Below are 22,749 nucleotides of genomic sequence, written 5' to 3'. Positions count from 1 at the left end.
TGGGCCAGAGGGTACATTTTGTGCTAAAAAAATGCAGCAGAACATGAACCGTAGCAGCCGCTTACAATCACTAAATTTGTTTTTCCTGTGCTCCTGCGATTTGGTTTTGTGCCAAATCATTCATAATTACGCTAAAGGCCATAAATGCATAATCTTGGGGAATTTTCCGTCAAAAGAGTAAAGCGAAATTACTTGGCGTAATAACATTTTTACCCATGCCTAACTCTGGAGGCATATGATATCACTCTATCAAGACACACTACGACACTCAATGTTGAAATAATGTTGCTCATATATACAATCCTATTTAATTAGACCCTGTAATAATCTAGAAAAGGAAAAACAAAAAACAATAAAGAGCAATTGGGAAAAAACAATAATGTACTTTCTGATCTCCCTTAGGTTTAGTCTGGCCATCTAACTTTTCCTTTTGAATTCTCCCCATACTTAGACAAATCTTGGTTGTGCCCCAAGACCCAGCTGCTCTACAGGAACCTCTTGTCTAAAATTATTACTGACAAACTATCACACATCCTTAGAAGATCCCCTTTCTCTATTACTCCCTGTATCTCTTCCTCCACTGAGCCTTTCAATTTTTGGATTGCAGGTGCACTCGATACACTGGTGTCTCTTAAAAAAACATTGTTTCACATGGTTTGGCATGGCAATCTGAGGAGCTCAAAATCGGCAAACGCTACTACAGATCCCTGAAATGTCAATGACGCTGCTCATGCAATCCCAATGACAAACTTTCTTATAGTATGCTGATTAAAAAAATCAATGTAGGATTAGGGCAGTACGTACATCCTATTACTCTAGAAAAATTTGAAGCCTCTGCTAATTCTTTCTTAGAAATGTTCACTATTGTAAAAGGCTTCCTTTTGTCCCCAGGACTGCTGTATCTCTACCACACCTTCACTGAAGAGCTCTCTTCTTTCTTTCCCCCCAAAAATTCCACTTTATAAGCCAGTTTTCCTTCCCAACCTCCCAACAAGTTTGTCCTTGTCACCCTTGATATGATACATATTAATAATACCTTATTTACTCAGTGTTCACACTTTTTCTAATTAACAGATTTTTTCTCGTCTTACATCAACCAAGTCAGGACCCCCAGTGGACCCTTGCTGCCCTAGTATGGCAGCTCTAGCTTCCAGGAACATTGTTCCTACTCTTACAGATCTTTGCAATCTCTCCATATCCTCAGCTTTAATTCTGGATGGCTGGAAGCAAGTTCAAGAGGCCCCTCTTCTAAGCAATATCTCTGCTGACCCTACAACCTTAAGTAACTATCACATTATGCCCTGTTTGTCTTTCCCAGCCAAGGTCTTGAAAGAGCCATTAATAAGCAACTCATTCAATCTATAAAGGATAAATGTCTGCTTGACTATTCACAATCAGACTTTCACCCATCACATAGTACAGAAACTCCCATTGTCTTGGTGATAGGCAGCCTCGGAATTCTTCTTGATCAAGGACATCCGGCCACCTTGTATTATTAAAAATCTCCATTGATGTTCACATAGTTTCTCATTTAACCTTGATCAACTCTATTTTCACACTGAATTTATGCAAAACAGCACTCAAATTGATATGCTCTTTCCTTTCTCATAGATCTCAAGCCATCTTTCTCCAACCCTAGAGATCCGCTGAGTCCCCTTTGTACTGTGGGGTACTCCCAGGGTCCTACCTAGCCCTATTTTATTCAATGAATACTAAATGTATACGGTCCTTTGATCTGGATACTATATTATAAGAAGATGGCACCCAGATCATAATTTCTATCACAAACAACCAAGGCCAGGTACAGTGTAAGTTCCACTCCTGTGTGAATTCAGTTATTGCCTGGATGCAAAATAATTGCCTTAAAGTCAACAGGCTCCAGATGAAAGTTCTCCTGTTTTGACACCAGCACCCAGACTGCTTTTCTCATGTCAACCAACAGAATTAGGTAATAACTCCACCCTGGTTTCCTCTGTCAAACACATTGGTATCTTTTTTGATCATCATCATTATGATACAGATCCACCATGTTGCCAAGACCTGCTTTAGTCTTTTACGAAAGCTCAAGAACATTCTTCTACTATTGACCCACAACATGGGGGTTCACCTTGCTCCTGTATTACGAAACATCTATCTGTGATTTCCATATTAAATTCTAAAAAATGACTGAATGGATTTACACCACCCCAACAAAGCCACACTCCTTGAGCAGTTCTACTTTCATACCAAATTTAGTGCAATTTCATTCAGCTGATTTTTCTGTATTGAAGAGCAAAGAAGTTGGAAGTTAACATTGTAAATTCGACTTTTGTGACCTCTTTTCTTCTTTTGTGCAGATTTTGTTTATCTTGGTAAAGTTGTGATCTCCATTATTCACATTTTAACTTTATATCAAAAGTGATTGCTTAATTAAGCACTTCAAAATATGTTATTTCTGGCACATAGAAAATAGTGATCTTTACCCAAATCAGGTTCTTAGTGCTGTGGGAACAAACATTCACATCAACTGGGAGGTGCTATTAGGAACCCCCATTTCCAGGGAAGTGCTGTGTGGCAATGGAAGATGTGCAAACTGGGGGAAATTGTGAAAACAACAGGGATATGGTCAAGTAGGAAACCCTTTGTAGGATGTACAGGGAGTTGCATATCTAGCCTTCGACCAGGCCCTGCGTCCAATCCTTGCTGTGCATTCCTGAAAGGCATGCACAGTACCAAATGGATACATGCCAGGTAAATACAGACTGTCATAAGAAAACCTAGAAAATCACCTTAAAAACTAAAGTTAAAGGTTTTGTTTGAGCAATCACATATCCCCAAAAAATCCCTGAAATTTACTATGGTATGCAACTCACAATGTATACCAGAATAACGCTTCCCACTATGCTCAATGCACCACCTTGCCAATGTGGTCAGTGTTAAGGCATGCGTTATGCATTGCATATCATATCATATTAACCTATACACCAAATCGAGATCAATCAAAATACTGCAGCAGGTCTCATCCAGAATCTTCCCATTACTGCATCACTGCCTCAGTCACATCCCATCTTCATGAACTCCACTGGCTATCCATTAAAAAAAGTTGTAAATTCAAAGCCCTTTGCTTGGTTCACAGACCAGTCTATAATGATGGTCTCAACTATTTCACTGGCATATTCTGACTTTACTGTCCAATGAGCAACCTTCGGTCCATTTTGGCAAAACCTGTTGTGTTCTCCAATATTAAGAAGACTCATTCGGATGCTTGCTCTCTTTTTTTCCTTTCTTTAGAACTTCATATCACCCGTCTGCTTTCTTTCAAATGTATCTCTTGCCCTAAGGCATTTACGAAGAAACTCAAAAATCCTCTTTTTCAGTAGCTGGTCCATCTTTCCTGGATTCTGCTGTGTCTTTTCCCTTTCCCCTTCTTTTCTTTTATTAGCTTGAGGATACCCTTTGGGGCATTTGCTTTGCTCTACATGATTAGGATAGGATTTGGAGCACAATACATAACGCACACAACAGCCGGGCAAACCATAATTTGCTTCCCAAATTAAATGATCACAAACTCATCCTTAATGAAAAAGTTACTATTACAAATGTTATAAATTATTTTACAGTTGAGATTACATATGATATTAACTGTGCCACTTTCACATTTCACTTTTAGTTGATATTTATTGGTATAAATATTGTGAAGTCATGTGCAGTGTGGCTTGGCAATGGGTCCTGATCTCCGACAGGCCCTGTGCCCAACACGTCTTGGGTGGCTAATCCTGTTGTACATGGCCGTGTGCAGCGGGGTTGCCCTCAGGGCCTGGCCTTCAGGACTTCGGACATTTGCAATGGCGTTGGCCGCATCCAACTCCCTTTGGGCAACCAATCCCAGCTGGGCACAACCATCATTCATTCGCGGAGAGGGGCAGTTTAACCACAGGGCATGGCCTCCAGGCCTGCCTTGCGGCAACCAGGTGCCGACTGCCAACCCCTGGAACACATGGCCTATTGGCTTCGCTTACACAGCAGGAGTTAGATGAAAGTCCTGGCCTCAGATCATCAAGACTTGTGCCCAACTCACCACAGGCTGCCACCTCTCACAGCCTTCAGCCGTGTGCAGCAGGGTTAGCTGCAGGGCCTTGCCTCTGACCCGCCACTGCTCCGCACTGCCTTCTGCCGTGCACTGCAGGGGGTTGGCTGCAGGGCCTGGACTGCAGCCAGGCTCTGCTCCTAGCTTGCCGAATGAGGCCAACCCCCCCTTGTGGACCCATTAGCCAAACATTTTTTTGAATGTGCAGAACCTATGCTGGGTCTAAGAATTCTGAGGCCTAGCAGGATCTGCAACCCCGGGATGATCTAGTAACAGTAATTCTAGCATAAGCTTCGTAAATCCTTCAATAAAAATAATGTTTTTACTTTCTATTTTACCAATGTGGAGCCTTTTTTGCTTCCTTCCTCTCCAACTGCCCCAGTGGGCCTAGGATTAGGGTATAGTCATGCTGCAACCTTGGGCTCTTCTTCTTTGTGTTTTTCCCATCATTATGCTGAATGCACTATGTTGGGTAAGGGTGACCATAACAGAAATGTTTCTGTGATAGCAACAAATCATAATGCAGCAGATTCACAAATCCAAAACAAGATTTGCATGTCTACAATGCACGAGGGCAGGAAATCTTCCTATTCTATGGTTTTGTGACTACATTAAGAGTCCAGGAATTAATGGTTCAGATGTCTTTAAAATTTAGTCTCTTTATGGCCAACCCGAGCATGTTTTTAACACTTATTCCTCAAAAATTACTGAATGGATTTCCACCAACCCAACAAAGCCACAATCATTGAGCAGTTCTACCTGCTTGCCAAATTTAGTGTAATTCCATTCAGCTGTTTTTTCTGTATTGAAGAGCAAAGAAGTTGGAAGTTAAAATTGTGAAATCCACTTTTGGGCCCTCTTTTCTTCTTTTGTGCAGAGTTTGGTTATCTTGGTAGTTTAAAGTTGTGATTTCCATTAATCACATTTTAACTTTATCTCAAAAGTGATTGCTTGATTAAGCATTCCAGAATATCTTATTTCAGGCACATAGAAAATAGTGATCTTTACCTAAATCAGGTTCTTAGTGCTGTGGGAAAAAACTTACACATGAAATGGGAGATCCAATCCCAGAGAAGTGCTGTGTGGCAAAGGAAGATGTGAAAACTGATGGAAATTGTGAAAACAACAGGGATATGGTTAGGCAAGAAATCCCTAGTAGGATGTACAGGGAGATGTATATCTAGCCTTCGACCAGGCCCTGCGTCCAATCCCTGCTGTGAATGCCTGAAGGGCATGCACAGCACTAAATGGATACAAGCTTGGTAAATACAGAATGTCATAAGAAAACCTAGAAATTCACCTTAAAAACTAAAGTTAAAGGTTTTGTTTGAGCAATCACAAATCCCAAAAATAGCCCTGAAATTTACTATGGTATCCAACTCACAATGTATGCCATAACTCAAGCTCCCTACTATGCTCAATTCAACATTTTTTCTGTGAATTTCTAAGATTTTTTAATTATATTTCCTATCTATAATGTCTCCGTAACCTTTGTTGTTTTCAGTGAATTTCTACAGTTTTTAATGTTATTTCCAAAATATAAAGTCCTTGTAACCTTTGTTTTTTCAGTAAATGTCAAAGGTGTTTTACATTTTATTTCCTAACTGTAATGTGTAACCTTTGAGAATGGGTGAGTGAGTGGCTGTTTAGGTCAGTGAGTGGGTGTATGAGTGGCTGTATGGGTCTGTGAGTGTGTGTGTGAGTCGTTTTATGGGTCTGTGAGTGGGTCTATGAGTGGTTTTGCGGGTGTGAGTGGGTGTTTGAGTAGCTGCATAGGTTGGTGAGGGGGTGTGTGAGTGACTATGGGTCTGTAGTGAGTGTTTGAGTGGCTGTATGGGTCTATGAATGGGAGCAGCTGTATGTATTTGTGCGTGGGTGTGTGAGCAGCTGTATGGGTCAGTGACTGGGGGTGTGTGAGTGTCTGTATGGGTGTATGAATAGATGTGTGAGTAGTTTCGAGGTTGTGTGACTGGGTGCGTGAGTGGCTGCATGGGTCTGTGGGTGGGTGTGTGAGTAGCTGTGAAGGTGTGTGATTAGGTTTGTGAGTGGCTGCGAAGGTGTGTGAATGGGTTTGTGAGTAGCTGCATGGGTCTGTGAGTGGCTATATGAGAGGTTGTATGGGTGTGTGAGTGGTGGTATGTGTCTGTGAGTGGATGTGTGAGTGGGTTTGTGGATCTGTGATTGTGTGTGTGGGTCTGTGAGAGGATGTGAGAGTGGCAGAATGGGTGTGGGAGTGGGTGTCTGAGTGTCTGTGTGGGTGCGTCAGTAGCTGTGTGAGTGACTGGGCCAGAACGGAACTTCACCTGCCTCTCTATCCAACAGAAGGCCACAGTTTTGCACAATATATCTACACAACTGAAGTACTTTCTTCTGGTTAATTAGTAAGTGCTAATCCGTTCGGTAAATGCCTAGTGCATATTCTACACTACAGCTGCATAATGTACCAGGAGGTAATGTCTCCAGTTCTATGCATTTTTAATTTCGGCATTGCGAGTGTTCCTCAAGCGACCTCTTCCAGAAATGTGATAACATGAATTCTCCTATAGAGAAGATGATGAGACAACAAAGGTAATCTCCACCAAACAAGGGTACTTCTTCTTAACTATGTAAAGTAAGTGCTTCTTTATTTGGTGGAGATGTCCTCATATTCTTCGGCATCAAGAAGGCATCACCATAATGTGTGGGAAACGCGCACGAGAATCTTTTAGTAAGCTGCCCATCATACTTGCAAAAGGTGGGAAGACCTTTGCATACTACTAAAGTAGGCTGGGTGGGCCAAACAGGCAAGGCTTCCAGGTGATTTGGCACATTTGCATACCTGTAGAAATCTAAAGGGAGAACCATGGACTCTGGTCTCACTAGAAAAGGGCAAGAAAAAACCAACTCATCACAGGCACTACAGATTGAACTCCAATAGATTAACGATTCATTCATTGGGAAGGGGCCGCACAGCCCCCCTTCCTGGGCAGATTTTGGCCCTGGGGCCGGAACACTTGATTCTGGGTCCCCGTGCCCACCCAAGACATCTAGTGTGTAATGCTGGGTACCGCGGGGAGAGCCTAATGCCCTTGTGGTCACTGCTGGCTTCCCGCCTCCAGGGGGAGCTGGCATTGCTCTTGCATGCATGGAGCAGCCAAAAATGCTGCACCCGGTGTGTGGGGTCAATCCTTCCTACTTACGCCCACTGGTAGCAGACCTACTGGGTGCTCTAGCTTGGCGGAAGCTGTCAAGGCGGGGCTAGCCTTAATGCCCCCACGGTCCCTGCATGACTAAAGGACCAAGGAGGTGGAGGTCCCTGGAGCCGTAAATGGCCCGCCACATGCGCCCCCTCCACGTTATACATATTAAAATATGCCCCCGTTACCTTGCCCACTAGGGGGCTGAAATACAAACAGACCGCGCTTCTTTTTCAAAATATTTTCATGCGAATCTGCTACAATTTTCGCTTAAAAAATTTACAAAAAAATGCTTTTTGGCACTGGTGGGGCACCAGGCCTAGTAGTCAGAGTATTTTTACCCTGCCCCCTTCTCTTTTTGTTTACCTTTTAGTTTGGGACTCGGCTGAGTCAGAGATTCCAAAAGTGGCTACCAACTCTAGTTGAAGTACTCCCCAACCATTGGTATTGTCGGATCACTATCTCCTGAGTTTTACAATCTCCAGATCTCTACCCCATGCTCTACCTAGGGATAAGCCCCACCCCTGTGTATCCAGACCCTTTAACCTGGTTACACTTGATAGCCTTGAAATAGCTCTGGGTAAGCACCCAATTCCCTTCAGTGGAGACCCAGAGATCGATGCCCCTTGCCTCGAGAAATGGCTTGAAGAACAGGTTGCTGTGCTGGAGCCCCGATCAACTCGCAAAGCTACCAATGGCCACACCTCTGCACCGTGGTTCACCGAAACTCTCAGGAAAAGCAGGAGTGCCTGCAAACGTTTAGAGAGAATGTGGCGTACTAAGTTTGACTCTAAGGATAAAGCCATCCATAAGCAAGCTTTGAAAGTCTATTTTAATGATGTGCGCATTGCAAAGAAACTTTTTTTTACTTTGAAAATAAAAGGGGCTGCTAATAAAAGCAAAGAAATATTTAAAATTGTTCAGGATTTTTCAGCCCTCAGTGCAGTGAGCAAGACATTCACTCCCACCCTTAATTGGGTTCATCAGATGGCTGTTTTTTTCCATGACAAAATCCACCTGATTCAACAGTCTTTTGCCTCTATGAGCACAGCCAGAGCTGGTGAGATATTGAATGTATGGACCCCAACAATGGTGGTCAGTCACTCACGTATCCAGTTTCCCCCTAACTCCTTAGAAAAATCCCTAGACATCATGAGAACTTGAAGTCAGGTTCTCCCTCTGACCCTGTCCAGCAAGGATTCTGAAGAATATTGCAGAACCCATAAATTCTGCTGTTAACTCAGTACTTAACACCTCGCTTGGACAGGGAACGGTACCCCTCCTGAAGAAACCCACAGCAGATCCTATGTTTACATCCAATTATCCCATATCACTGCTGCCCTTCTTCTCAAAGGTTCTTGAGAAGTACGTCAACTCTGTATTAACAGATTATAAAGTAGAAAATCATGTGCTTCATGATAGCCAGTCTGGCATCAGATCCACTCTAAGCACAGAGACTGCCCTATTGGAGGTTTCGGAAACCATCAAAACTCAGTTGGACAAAGGGAGCAGTGCGTGCTGATACTGCTGGATTTGTCCGCAGTCTTTGACAACGTGCCTCATGACCGACTCCTGTGCAGGCTAACGGAGTGTGGTGTTGGTGGCACGGTGTACAATCGATTTGCTTTCTTCTTGACTGAGCGGCAGCAGGAAATATGGTCCTCGCCGTATACAGCTGCGATCATTCCAATGCAAGTAGGGATCTCTAAAGGGGCTATTTTGAGTCCCAAACTCTTTCATATTTATATGGCCCCACTTGCACGCCTGGCTGAGTTCCATGGAGCGAAGGTTATCTCCTACGCCGACGATACTCAACTCCTGTTCACTTGTGAGAAAAGTGCGAGTTTTCGTGGAATGGAGATAAATAAATGTTTAACGGAGGTCTTTTCCTGGATGCAACTCAACCAAATGAAGTGCAATCCAGAAAAATCAGAAATTATTTTTTTCGGCTGTTCCCCATGTGCTGACTGGAATTCATGGTGGCATCACGACATGTCCCCTCCTCTGGCCCCAGTCTGAACGGTTAAAAACGTAGAAGTTAAACTTGACACTGGTCTAGCGATGAAGTCCCAAGTTCAAACTGTTGCTGGGATTTGCTTTGGATTGATAAGGATGGTAAAAAACGTTCTTCCCCTTATCCCGGTGGAATCCCGTAAGATCATAGTGCAAGCCTTAATTACATCAAGGCTGGACTATGTAAATATCTTGTATCTGGGGCTGCCAGAGTATCTGCTCAATCGGCTGCAGGTTGTGCAGAATGCTGCAGCCAGAGCTATTCTTATGGTAAGCCCCACAATGCGTATATCGCCCCATCTGAAGCCGCTGCACTGGCTCCCGGTGAGAAGGAGGATCCAGTTTAAGGCCTTAGTGCTCGTTTATCGAGCATTCCATGACACAGATGCGGTTTACCTAAGGAATAGGATCCTACGTTACCAGCCCAAACAGGAGATCCGCTGGACTTTCCCTGATGGTGATCCCCGTGATCAGGAGATCTCGGATAGGAGGACAGTTGTTTCAGGTATTAGCAGCTCGCCTGTGGAATGAATTGCCCCTTTGCCTGATTCAGGACTTGGGGCCATATGTATCAAGCTAATTAGCATTCGCAAAGGCCGAATTTCGGCCTTTGCGAATGCTAATTTGACAAATGGTATGTATCAAACATGTTTGATGCAAAATAAGGATTGGCAAAATTTGCAATTCCTTATTTTGCGATTGCACTTAAGGAATCGCAAATTTTGCAATTCCTTAAATGCAATGTATCAAACAAAAAATATTCAAAAAATGCCATTAAGGATTCGCAAATTACCACCAACTTCTAGTTGGTGGTAATTTGCGAATTCTTTTCAAAAAGCTTTTTTCCAAAAAACAAAAGGTGCCATATGACACCCATACATGCCCTTAGGGCATGTATGTGCGCCATATGCCCCCAAATATCTTTTTCAGGGGTGCAGCAGGGTGTTCTTGAGACACCCCTGCACCCTTGAAGAAATTCCTAATTTGCGATTAGCTAATTGCTAATCGCAAATTGCACCTTCATTCCTATGGGCCTCCTGGCCCATAGAAATGAATGGGTAATTTGCGATTAGCAATTTGCTAATCGCAAATTAGGAATGGTAAAGAATCGCTATTTAACCCCTTCGACGCTCATGACGAGCCCAGCTCGTCATGGAGTTTCCATTGACTTCAATGGAAATTACATTCAAAGCCATAAAACACCTTAGCATCCGAGTGGTTAATAGCGATTTTGTACATACATACCGTTTTGCGAATTCCAAATAGTGATTCCTTAAAATTCGCTATTTGGAATTCGCAAAACGGTAGTATGATACATATGCCCCTTGCTACTTTTTAGGAAAAAACTTAAAACATGGCTATTTCAACAATAACACTCGGGCGAACTGAATGAGGCTCTCTATGTTACGGTTTCAGGGAGTAGCGCCGGGACACTCTTTTTTGGAGTGTCCGCGTGCTGTATAAATACCTAATTTCATTTCATTTCAATTTCAATTTCATTTCATTTCAAGTGTTGGCAGCCAATCAGATGTCAGCACGAGATCGGTTGGATTTTCCTCTAGATATCTATATTTCTTTTTCCTTTAACATCTCAAAAACTACTGAACGGATTTACACCAAATCATAAAAGCCTGTCATGGAGATGGGCTTTGCCTTTACACTGTGTTAAGTTAGCATGAGCTTATTAGAAGTTTAAACGCCATTTTTCCTCTCTGCTGCTTTTTGCACACGGCACACAATATTATAAATGGTCTAGCAGAATATGAGAATAATATGTTTTATCTGTAGTAAAAGCCTTGCTTGGTAAGCTATGTCTGAACAGTGAGTGCTGAGGCCTTCAAGGTTATTTCAACACAGTGGTTGTTGTTCGGACTGATCAGCGCACGTTCTAGACATAACACATATGCAGCTGTGGCCACAACTGATTTTGGCGCGTTTAATAATACACTGCGCAGGGCATGCAGACACACTTTGGAGAACATTTGCATGCCGAGAGCTGGTGTAGAAAATGATGTGATACCTTTCTACTAGGACCAGAGGAATGGGGCCGCCCTTGTAATCCCAAGAGACCTTCTGTAGATATAATATAATATACTAGCAAGGGAGGGTAAGATTTAGGTGCCCTTTAGCATTTTAACATGCTTTCTCCCTTTGTATTTTATGGAATAGTAACTACGCTGATAACCTTGTTGCTTATAATATGTCTCCTTCTATTAGCTAAAATACTGCGCCTGAGAACACGGCATTAGAAATAAATATTTCAAACTTGCACGTGTCTTCATTTACTCCTCATTTTGGACTGGTATGTGAGTATAACGAAAGAGTGTTCATGTGTTCCCCGTTTCCTGAGGTGTTCTAAGTTCATGTTCTGGGTTGTCTAATCATTGGGGTTATGGAAGAACCAAAGAGACAATGATTGCTAGTCTGGTAGGGGATTTTGGGTACTAAGGTGAGTTTTGGTACACCCCAATTCACTGAGGTTCCAAGTCTCTTTGCACAGTTCTGTGTAAGAGCAGAATCCCTGTGACATGGCGCCCAAGCGATGGTGGTCTTATTACATGACACTCGAGTAGTACTTCTGTCAGTTCTTAACTCCTTCACTATTGTTTCCGGATAATAGTAGTGTCGGACAAACCTACCTATAGTTACATAGATCTATTCAAGCTTGAATCTTTCAAAACGGTTTCCTTTTTAATTTCTACCCAGTTGTGTGACATAGTTTTACATTGTGTATTTTCTTCTGTGTCGTGATGGCTGACTTTAATATACCGCAGCATAGTCGCATTGCGGTCCACAATCATTTGCAAGCTTATAACGTTGGCTTGGAGGGCATGGTGGTTATTTTGGTTGTGAGTGCTGAGGTTGCTTACCCGTTTGAGATTTTCTACTCTTGGGTGACGTTTTCCGCTGCCGATGCGGGAACTCAGACGTTTCATACTTATACTCACACAGCTGTGGAATATGTTCCATTTAGAACACAGGAGATTCCAATTTCTGCTTGGCAGCACCGTGTTTGGTTTAATGGCGCCCTTCCCCATGTATTAATGGCGATTAGATTAGGTCCTTTGTCCATTCCAGGTGCTTCTTGCCTGTTTTGGCTGGATTTACCCCGCATCCTCGTACGGGGGCAGTCCCCGTTGCCGAGTTGAGGCCCCTATATGATTCCGCAATTGCAGTCATTAGGGCCTTAGCTCAATATATTACCCGCAATTTCCAGGGTGGGGCCCCTGGAGTTGCGGCCCTTCCAACTGGGCCCAGCGGAACGAAACTTAGTCCCGTGATGGTCAACGCTGTGATGGGCAAGCGTCCCCAGGATAAGGATGATATGCCTTTTTGGCTTGCCGAAAGTTGGACCAGCTGGATGCAGTTTTTCCTAATTCGAGTCCTGTAGAAAAACACAGGATTCTTACAATTAGTTTGCCCAAGGACTTGGTACCAGAAGCCTGTGACTGTGAGTCATGGGGTAGAATTTTTGCGGCAGTTTACACGAGGTGCTTCGGCACTCCGTCAATGGCTGTCCTTCCAACGGTCCTTAAGCGTGTTCAGGACGAACACGGACCTGAGGCTGCGGTTGAATTGGAAATGAGACTCGTTGGCACATTTGATGCAGTAGCCGAGCTTGTCCTTTCTAATGTAAAGGGTGATGCGGTGAACTTTCAGGTGGCTAATGCCTTATGCGATGTCCTTGTTGGACCCGGCCTCATGGCGTGGTCCTACCCCTCCCGCATGGCGGGCCCAGGACGACATCGGCCCTCCACCCAGCATCGGGCAGCCCTTTTGCCCGACACTGCACGCCCCAACATTGCTGGTCCGGCCACCATCCCGGACCCCCACTACCGACCTGGCTCCATCGTGGGCCCCTCACTACCTAAGCACGAGGCCGCGCCCGACTCCATCTTGGGCCCACCACGTCACGACCACGTGGCCTCGCCCCCGGCCCAGGCCCCAGCGAAGCCCAGACATCGAGGCACCAGGATCCACCCAGGTGGTCGAGTGGCCACTCGACAGATCCCGGAGAAAAGGGTGTTTCGATGGGCCTCCAGCCGTCCCCGGATGCCTGGTTTCGATCGCCCTCCGGCCTCCCTGGGCGCTGGCTCCACCCCCCTGCTGGGTGTCTGGACACCATCATCCCGGCCCCTCTGACCCCCAGGCGCGAGGGTCCGGACATCAAAGGACTCCAGTCCTATATCTGGGCCAGCCCTGGATTAGGACGTCAGTTGTATCCTGGACTGGAAGCCCTGCTGACGCTGTCACGGCCGACACCAGAAGAACTCCTTGCCTGTAACCTGAAGAGGCCCTGAGAGCCTGCTGGCGCTGCCGCGGCCCACCTTTGCTGCACCATCTTGAGAGCCTGCTGGCGCTGCCGCGGCTGAACCATCTTGAGAGCCTGCTGGCACTGCCGCGGCTGAACCATCTTGAGAGCCTGCTGGCGCTGCCGCGGCTGAACCATCTTGAGAGCCTGCTGGCGCTGCCGCGGCTGAACCATCTTGAGAGCCTGCTGGCGCTGCCGCGGCTGAACCATAAGGAGAGTCTGCTGGCGCTGCCACGGCCTCCTCTCCATTAAGACCACCTGTTGAGTCCTGCTGGCGCTGCCGCGGCTCGACCTCTCGGAACCCCCGGCTCGAGGATTGAGAGCTGTGCGCAGGGTATCCCTTCCTGTATCCATACCGAGACTGTCCCGCTACCCTATCACTTTTACGAGACTCTACAGATCCCTCGATCTGCCTGTATATACCGCTGAGACCCAGCAACCTTTATTCTTGATAAAGCCTAAGAACTTAACCTCTTGTGTGGTGTCCGTTTGTAGTGTTGTGGTTACCCAGCTGTACGATCCTAGGAGAGTACCCTCACCCAGGAGGCCTCTCGATAACGCTCGGCTACTTCTCGACGGAGGGGTGGACCTAGGGGTGGTCAGTCAGACATCTTCTGCCTCCCCCGGGGTCCCCTTTCTAACATTGGTGGCAAGCGACGGGATCCGAGCCGACGCAGATCGTACAGAGAGTGATTCACTCACTACCGAGAAAAACACACCACGACCATGACTACGCAAGAGACAAGACCGACTACGGAATTCCAGAAAGAGAAAATGGAAGATTACAGTCACAAAGAATTAAAACAATCCTGCAAAGATCTGGGCATCGCTACCACTGGGCTAAGCACCAAGGAAGACTTTAAATCAGCCCTACAAGCATGGGTGGACACCGATGACACACCACCCTGGAATGAAGACAACCCGGGCCCGAGCGGACGCCCGGAGACCGACACGACCCCAGCGGGGGAGAGACCCGCCAATCCAGGCACGAGCCCCCACGAAGACGCCCGAGAGCGAGAGAGGAACCGGCTCCACGAGTTGGAGCTCGCCCGACTCCGGTTGGATGGAGAACTACAGCTGGAGGAAAGGAAAATCGCACTCGAGCAACGACGGCTAGAAGGAGACCTGGAAGAGAAGAGAAGACAAAGAGACCTCGATGAAAAGAGACTCATGCTCGAGCATGAGCGCGGCCTAAAAGAGCTGGAACTCAAAGCCAAAACGAATGATGACAACGCCTCCGGGGCAAGACCTCGCCCCCGCCCTTGGACACAAAGGTGCACATACCCAAGGATGTCGTCAAGGAATATTACAAGAACGACGACATCCAACAGTGGTTCAAAGCCTACGAGGTCGCCATGACCGCCCATCGAGTACCCCTCAAGGACTGGGGTGCCGGCCTGTGGGGGAAGTTCGTCAATGAGGGGAGAGACGCCCTGCTAGAGCTCCCCGACGCCGAGATGACCTCGTACGAGCACATGAAAACCGCTCTCCTCACTCGCTATGGACTCACCCCCGAGATGTACCGGCAGCGATTCCGAGACTGTAAAAAAATACCCGGTACCACTTGGGTGGAATACGTGAACTTTTACAGCAGAGCCTTCGAGGGGTGGATCAAAGGCAGCAAGGTCACCACCTACCAGCAGTTGGTCGACCTCATTATATGGGAACATTTGTCCAACAACTGCTTCATCGAACTCCGGCAGCACCTCCTCGACAGCAAACTAACTGAGCCCCGAAAACTCGCTGTCGAGGCGGATAGATGGGTGAGCACCCGAGTCCCCCGGAGTCCGATGGGAGACTACGGCCGGGGATCCCCGGGGATCCACCGACCACGGGGCGGCAGAGGAGGCCCGAGCAGGGGACGAGACACCCCCACGGGGTCCTCCCCTACCTCCACTTCACCAGCCCTGGGCTGAAGGGGGGTTCCCCTAGCCCGACCCGGGCCCTGTCCGAATGTGACGTGCCACAGATGCCAGCGACAGGGTCACTACGCGAATGACCCCCTCTGCCCGATGAACCAGCGACCCGGCACCACCGGTCCTCCCAACCGCCAGATCGCGGCCGCCGCCCTGGGGGAAGAAAGAGGCGAGGACGACGACAACGACCACGAACATGCCGAGTGGGAGCCCGCCGCCATGATCTTGGCATGCCTGGGTGATCGAGACATGGTCCCCTGAGACCCAATTCCAGGCAACACCCAGAAATATCACCAATGGGTCACCATCAACGGCCGCCGGGCCGAAGCCCTCCGAGACACTGGAGCCAGCGTAACAGCGGTCCGACGCCACTTGGTGACCCCAGAGCAAGTTCTCCCCAATATCATGTGCCCGGTGCGGACGGCAGACAACTCAGAGAGTTTGTGCCAGATGGCCCGCATCCCCTTTGAATGGGGAGGGGTGTCGGGTATACTGAAGGTGACCGTCCGGGACGATGCCCCCGTGGACTGCCTCCTCGGGAACGACCTGGAAAGTTCCCCCTGGGCCAGCGTCGAGCGGAGAGAGCATCTGGGGATGCTAGGCCTTCCAGAGTGGGTCTGTGCGACCACCCACTCCATGTCCGCCCGAGCCTTCGCCCCACCGGAGGATGCTGCGACCGAGGAACCAGAGTGGCCCGCACCGCCACCGCCCGCCGTCCCCGAGGACACCGACCTTGAACCTGGTCCTCGGGGGCCCAACCATGAAGACCTCACCGAGCTTGGCCACCTTCCAGAACTAGTTCAATGGCGCCAAGAAGGTGGCCCCACCCGCGAACAATTCCGGCAGGAACAGAAAGCCTGTCCCTCCCTCGAGGGAATCCGACAGCAAGCTGCCACTCAAGCCGCTGGAGGCCCCTCGGGGTCCCACTGGGTCTATTGGGACCACGACCTTCTCTACAGCGAGCAGAAAGTTGCCGTACTAAGGGCCAGCCGAGTACTGGTCGTTCCCCTCCGTTTCAGAGACTTCCTCTTGAACTTGGCACACGACGTGCCCCTCGCCGGGCACCTGGGGCAGGATAAAACTTACAGCCGCCTGGTGACCCATTTCTACTGGCCAAAGATGCGCAACGATGTGCACAACCACTGCCGATCCTGTCCGACGTGTCAAGCCAGCGGGAAGAGCGGGGGAAAAGTCAAGGCCCCACTCCAGCCCTTTCCTGTGGTCACCACCCCCTTCAAGAGAGTGGGGATCGACATTGTGGGGCCCTTGGACCCCCGCACCTCTCAAGGGCACCGCTTCATCCTTGTTCTGGTGGACCATGCCACCCGCTATCCTGAGGCCATCCCCCTCCGGACCATCACGGCCCCAGTAGTAGGCCGAGCGCTGATGGGGATCTTCTCCAGAGTCGGCTTCCCCCGGGAAGTCATGAGTGATCGGGGTACAAACTTTATCTCCAAGCATATGCGATCCCTGTGGCAACAGTGCGGGGTCACATATAAGTTCACCACCCCGTATCACCCCCAAGGAAATGGACTTGTAGAACGGTTTAACCGAACACTGAAGGGAATGATCAAAGGCTTAGACGAGCCCCTACGACGCAGATGGGACGTCCTGCTGCCCTGCCTCCTGTTTGCATATCGAGAGGTACCCCAGAAGTCCCTGGGGTTCAGCCCCTTCGAACTATTGTATGGGCACCCGGTCCGAGGCCCCCTCAGCCTGGTCAAAGAAGGCTGGGAGACGGCTGTCCGAGGTGCCCCACTAGATGTCTACCAGTACCTCCTGACACTCCGCAACCAGACTCGGAAGTTCCGGGAACTTGCCGAGGCCAACCTCGAGGCCAGTCAGGAGGAGATGAAACGCTGGTATGACCAGAACGCCTCATCCATCGAATTCGAGCCAGGCCAGCAAGTCTGGGTCATGTCCCCAGTTGAACCTTGCGCCCTCCAGGACAAATGGACGGGGCCCTTCAAAGTGGTGGAGCGCACGAGCCCCGTCACTTACCTGGTGGATCTGGAATCCCCCCGGAACCCCCTCCGGGTTCTGCACGCTAATCGGCTCAAGCCACACTTCGCCCGCACGGAACTGAGTCTGCTGCTAGCGACCGATGACGGAGCTGAAGACGACTCCGAACCCGTACCAGATCTCATGAGCATCACCGAGAAAGACGGCTCCGTCGAAGGGGTCACGCTCTCCTCTACCCTGACCCCAGAACAGCACCAAGACTGCCGGGAGCTGCTGGGGCAATTTGCAGACCTGTTTTCCCTCACCCCTGGAGTCACCCGGTGGTGTGTCCACGATGTGGACACCGGAGACAACCCGCCTGTAAGACACCGAGCTTTCCGAGTGCCCGACCGAGTTCGGGCCTGCATTCAATCCGAACTGGCCAAGATGCTAGCTCTGGGGGTAGTCGAACCCTCCGACAGTCCCTGGGCCAGTCCGGTTGTCCTGGTCCCCAAAACCACCGTCCCTGGCACACCCCCGGAGCTCCGGTTCTGTGTTGACTACCGGGGGCTGAATGCAGTCACCCGGACCGACGCCCATCCCATCCCCCGGGCGGATGAACTGATCGATCGCCTGGGGGCCGCCAAATATCTCAGCATCTTCGACCTCACGGCGGGGTATTGGCAGATCGGCCTCACCCCTGGAGCACAAGAGCGATCGGCCTTCTCGACCCCTGATGGCCACTACCACTTCAAAGTGATGCCCTTCGGCATGAAAAACGCCCCGGCCACCTTCCAGAGACTCGTGAACCGGGTACTGGCCGGACTCGAAGAATTCAGTGCCGCCTATCTCGACGACATTGCGGTGTACAGCCGCCACTGGGGTGAGCACCTGACCCACCTCCGGGAGGTCCTGTCGGCCCTCCGACAGGCCGGACTAACAATAAAGGCCAGCAAGTGCCAGATCGGCCAAGGGTCCGTGACGTATCTGGGACACCAAGTGGGGAGCGGCCTGGTGGCTCCCCTCCAGCCAAAGATTGACGCCATCCGGGCCTGGGAGCCCCCCATCACCCAGACCGCCGTCCGAGCCTTCTTGGGGCTCACTGGATACTATTGGCGCTTCATAAAAGACTATGGAAGCATTGTGGGGCCCCTCACAGAACTGACCTCCAAGAGGCTACCCCAAAAGGTGCGCTGGACCCCAGAGTGCCAAACAGCCTTCGAGGCTCTAAAGACTGCCATTTGCACCGCCCCTGTACTCCAGGCCCCCGACTACAGCCGAGAGTTTGTGGTCCAAACCGACGCCTCGGAACACGGCATTGGGGCGGTCCTCTCACAAGTGAACCCTGAGGGAATCGACCTTCCCGTTGCCTTCATCAGCCGGCGGCTGCTGGCCAGAGAACAGCGCTGGAGCACCATCGAGAGGGAAGCCTTCGCCGTCGTGTGGGCACTAAAGAAGCTCCGACCCTACCTCTTCGGCACCCACTTCCGGGTCCAGACCGATCACCGACCCCTGCGGTGGTTGATGCAGATGCGGGGAGAAAACCCGAAACTGTTGCGATGGTCCATCTCCCTGCAAGGGATGGACTTCACTGTGGAGCACCGCCCCGGCAACGACCACGCCAATGCTGACGGCCTGTCCCGATTCTTCCGCCTCGGCGAGAAGAGTCCCCAAGAAGATGGGTGACTCTCCCCTGCCTTCAGCTGGGGGGACGCGTGTTGGACCCGGCCTCATGGCGTGGTTCTACCCCTCCCGCATGGCGAGCCCAGGACGACATCAGCCCTCCACCCAGCATCGGGCAGCCCTTTTGCCCGACACTGCACGCCCCAACATTGCTGGTCCGGCCACCATCCCGGACCCCCACTACCGACCTGGCTCCATCGTGGGCCCCTCACGACCTAAGCACGAGGCCGCGCCCGACTCCATCTTGGGCCCACCACGTCACGACCACGTGGCCTCGGCCCCGGCCCAGGCCCCAGCGAAGCCCAGACATCGAGGCACCAGGATCCACCCAGGTGGTCGAGTGGCCACTCGACAGATCCCGGAGAAAAGGGTGTTTCGATGGGCCTCCAGCCGTCCCCGGATGCCTGGTTTCGAACGCCCTCCGGCCTCCATGGGCGCTGGCTCCACCCCCCTGCTGGCTGTCTGGACACCATCATCCCGGCCCCTCTGACCCCCAGGCGCGAGGGTCCGGACATCAAAGGACTCCAGTCCTATATCTGGGCCAGCCCTGGATTAGGACGTCAGTTGTATCCTGGACTGGAAGCCCTGCTGACGCTGTCACGGCCGACACCAGAAGAACTCCTTGCCTGTAACCTGAAGAGACCCTGAGAGCCTGCTGGCGCTGCCGCGGCCCACCTTTGCTGCACCATCTTGAGAGCCTGCTGGCGCTGCCGCGGCTGAACCATCTTGAGAGCCTGCTGGCGCTGCCGCGGCTGAACCATCTTGAGAGCCTGCTGGCGCTGCCGCGGCTGAACCATCTTGAGAGCCTGCTGGCACTGCCGCGGCTGAACCATCTGGAGAGCCTGCTGGCGCTGCCACGGCCTCCTCTCCGTTAAGACCACCTGTCGAGTCCTGCTGGCGCTGCCGCGGCTCGACCTCTCGGAACCCCCGGCTCGAGGATTGAGAGCTGTGCGCAGGGTATCCCTTCCTGTATCCATACCGAGACTGTCCCGCTACCCTATCCCTTTTACGAGACTCTACAGATCCCTCGATCTGCCTGTTTATACCGCTGAGACCCAGCAACCTTTATTCTTGATAAAGCCTAAGAACTTAACCTCTTGTGTGGTGTCCGTTTGTAGTGTTGTGGTTACCCTGCTGTACGATCCTAGGAGAGGACCCTCACCCAGGAGGCCTCTCGATAACGCTCGGCTACTTCTCGACGGAGGGGTGGACCTAGGGGTGGTCAGTCAGACATCTTCTGCCTCCCCCGGGGTCGCCTTTCTAACAGTCCTCGATGCCGACAAACCCCGCCAGTTACCGAGAATGATTACGGCTGTGTATAAAACGATTGGCCGCAACAGTTTAGGTCTCAAGCCCTTTTCTACTAAAGATAAAAAATTAACTCAGGGTGCGAAGTCTGAAACAGACGTTCAACCCGCAGCTCCAAAGAAGAATTGGAACAGAAACAAAAAACAAGGGAAACAACAACAGAAACTGGAGTCCCGTCCCCAGTCACCAGTGCCTGTGTCTACTGAGCGTGTATATGATTTGCGCGACCGCACTATGATTAAGTCCCCCGATAGATTTCAGGTTCCTGATCAACGCTCTCCTCGTTCATAACAGGACACATCAGCCTCATCGTCCGGTGGTGGAGGCGGCGGAAGAGGTAGGGCTGGCCCGCAGACTCGTGACCAGCCCCGCCTGAAAGACGGAAAAGGCAAGCAGGACGATTCTTCGCAGAAGAGACCCCAGTTTCAGAAAAAGAAGGTTGCCGCTTTAACAGCAAGATATGCCACAGATAGTGAGAATGCAGCTTCGGAATCTGACATGGGCTCTGACCCTGCTGGACAGCGTGGCTGAGATTACCATAGTGCGAGAGGCCCTGCGTCCACTACTGAAGGTGACAGCGACTGACCAATATGTTGTTGTGGAGACAGCTGATACAAGAGTAGCTCCCCCTGATAGACTTTATGAAATAGTCCTTTTAATTGAAGGTGACATACAGCATACCAAGGGGTATTTTGGGAAAATCTACAACTACCTATGACATTTTGTTAGCTGAGGCTGACTGGCCCCCCCACCTTTTGTTCTTGCAGCTCCGAGGGGGGAGGAGGTGATCCTCCCTAGTTTCGTGCACACAGTCTCGAAGGAGCATTCACTGAATTTTGCAGAAGAGGGGGCTAAAGCCCTTGCGCCGGCTCTGTACCGTACGCATTGTGGTTGGGATACATTTTCCCCACACCACGAGATACCCTTATGGTCTATGCCACAGCCTCATCCTCAATATCCCATTTGACGTGAAGCTAAGGCTTCTGTTGCGGAAATCCTTGACCAATTGGAATATCAAGGTGTAATTGAAACTTGCGTGTCACCGATGAATAACCCACTTTTTACTGTGACCAAGCCTGACGGTTCGTTCCGTTTGGTATTGGATTACCAGCATTTAAACTTGCATTGCCGGACCTGTGCAGTACAGAATACGCACGGCTCTGCTTTAGTGGATAGTCTTGTGCGAAAACGGTTTAAAACCACACTTGACATATCCAATGTTTTTTTTTGCCCACAATTTGTCTGGTCTTAGTTCCCAATGGTCCAGTTTCACCTGTGGCGGCAAACAAAGTAAATTTAAACGCCTGGCAATGGGCTATAAGAATAGTCCAGGTGTGTTTGCTGCCCGCAATGTCTCTCTCTTGGAGAGAGTTGACCCAGATGCGTGTTCGTATGTGGATGACATTTATCTCACAGAAGACGAAATTTGGGTGCATCTGTGCCGCGTTGACCGCATTATTTGTAACTTTGCGGACTTCGGTTACAAGTTAAACTTTGCTAAGTCACACATTGCAGAGAACACAGTGTTGTTCCTGGGCTATGAGCTCAACAATGAATGACGAGGGTTGGCCCCTCACTTCTTGGAGAAATGCGCACAACTGCGCGCTCCATCGACACTGAAAAAACTACAGTCCTTGCTGGGTTTTTTTAAATTTAATTTACCTTACTTTTAACGAAGGAGACACAGTACCTATTGCTTACAAGGCACACTTGTACACTTCGGCTGATATGCGGTTTTCCACTGTGGAAAAAGTTTTGACAGCAGTGCAAATGGCGATTCTCAAGGAACGAGCACTGTCACAGGGAAAACGCATGTTGGTTGTTACCCCGTATCCTGCACTTGAGGCAGTGGCGAAAGCCAGTGTACCAAATTCTAAGGCTTTGCACCCACAGTGGATTCAATGGTCTGCGTTGTGGACGTCTCCGGATGTCATGTTTGTTTTTGATGCCTCCTTACAGTCACAAGAGTTTTTGCAGTATGAATTTGTTCATCCTGCGCCATTGACTATGTGGCCTTTGGAGGATTTCCATTGTATCATTTACACTGATGGTTCAGCGCAAGTTGCGCATAGGTCTAAGCACGCATACGTTTCAGCTTGCGCCATTGTGGTAGGTGTCATGGTGAATGATGAATTCAAGTCCAAGGGCGTGCACATGCAGACTTTAGGGGACTGCACCGCACAATTGGCAGAGCTCCGGGCTCTGATGCTTGCATTAGAGTACGCTGATCCTAGTGTGACGACCCTTATTGTGAGTGATTCGTACTACTGTGTCCAGTCCTACAATGAAAACCTGTTCTTTTGGATTCAGAATGATTTTCATGATTCCAAGGGT

At 49.6% G+C, this 22,749-nt stretch overlaps 1 protein-coding gene across 1 annotated transcript in view; it reads right to left on the bottom strand.

Annotated features, from left to right (window-relative positions):
- LOC144824484 (uroplakin-3b-like protein 1) overlaps nucleotides 1-22,749 on the bottom strand; it is a 186,859-nt gene that overhangs the window by 90,381 nt on the left and 73,729 nt on the right. The gene's annotated exons all lie outside the window — the stretch shown is intronic.

This window comes from Lissotriton helveticus, chromosome 3_1 (genome assembly GCF_964261635.1).
Source record: "Lissotriton helveticus chromosome 3_1, aLisHel1.1, whole genome shotgun sequence".
Taxonomy (NCBI): domain Eukaryota; kingdom Metazoa; phylum Chordata; class Amphibia; order Caudata; family Salamandridae; genus Lissotriton; species Lissotriton helveticus.
The sequence above is the reverse complement of the archived record's forward strand: the minus strand, read 5'-3'. Positions and strand labels throughout refer to the sequence as shown.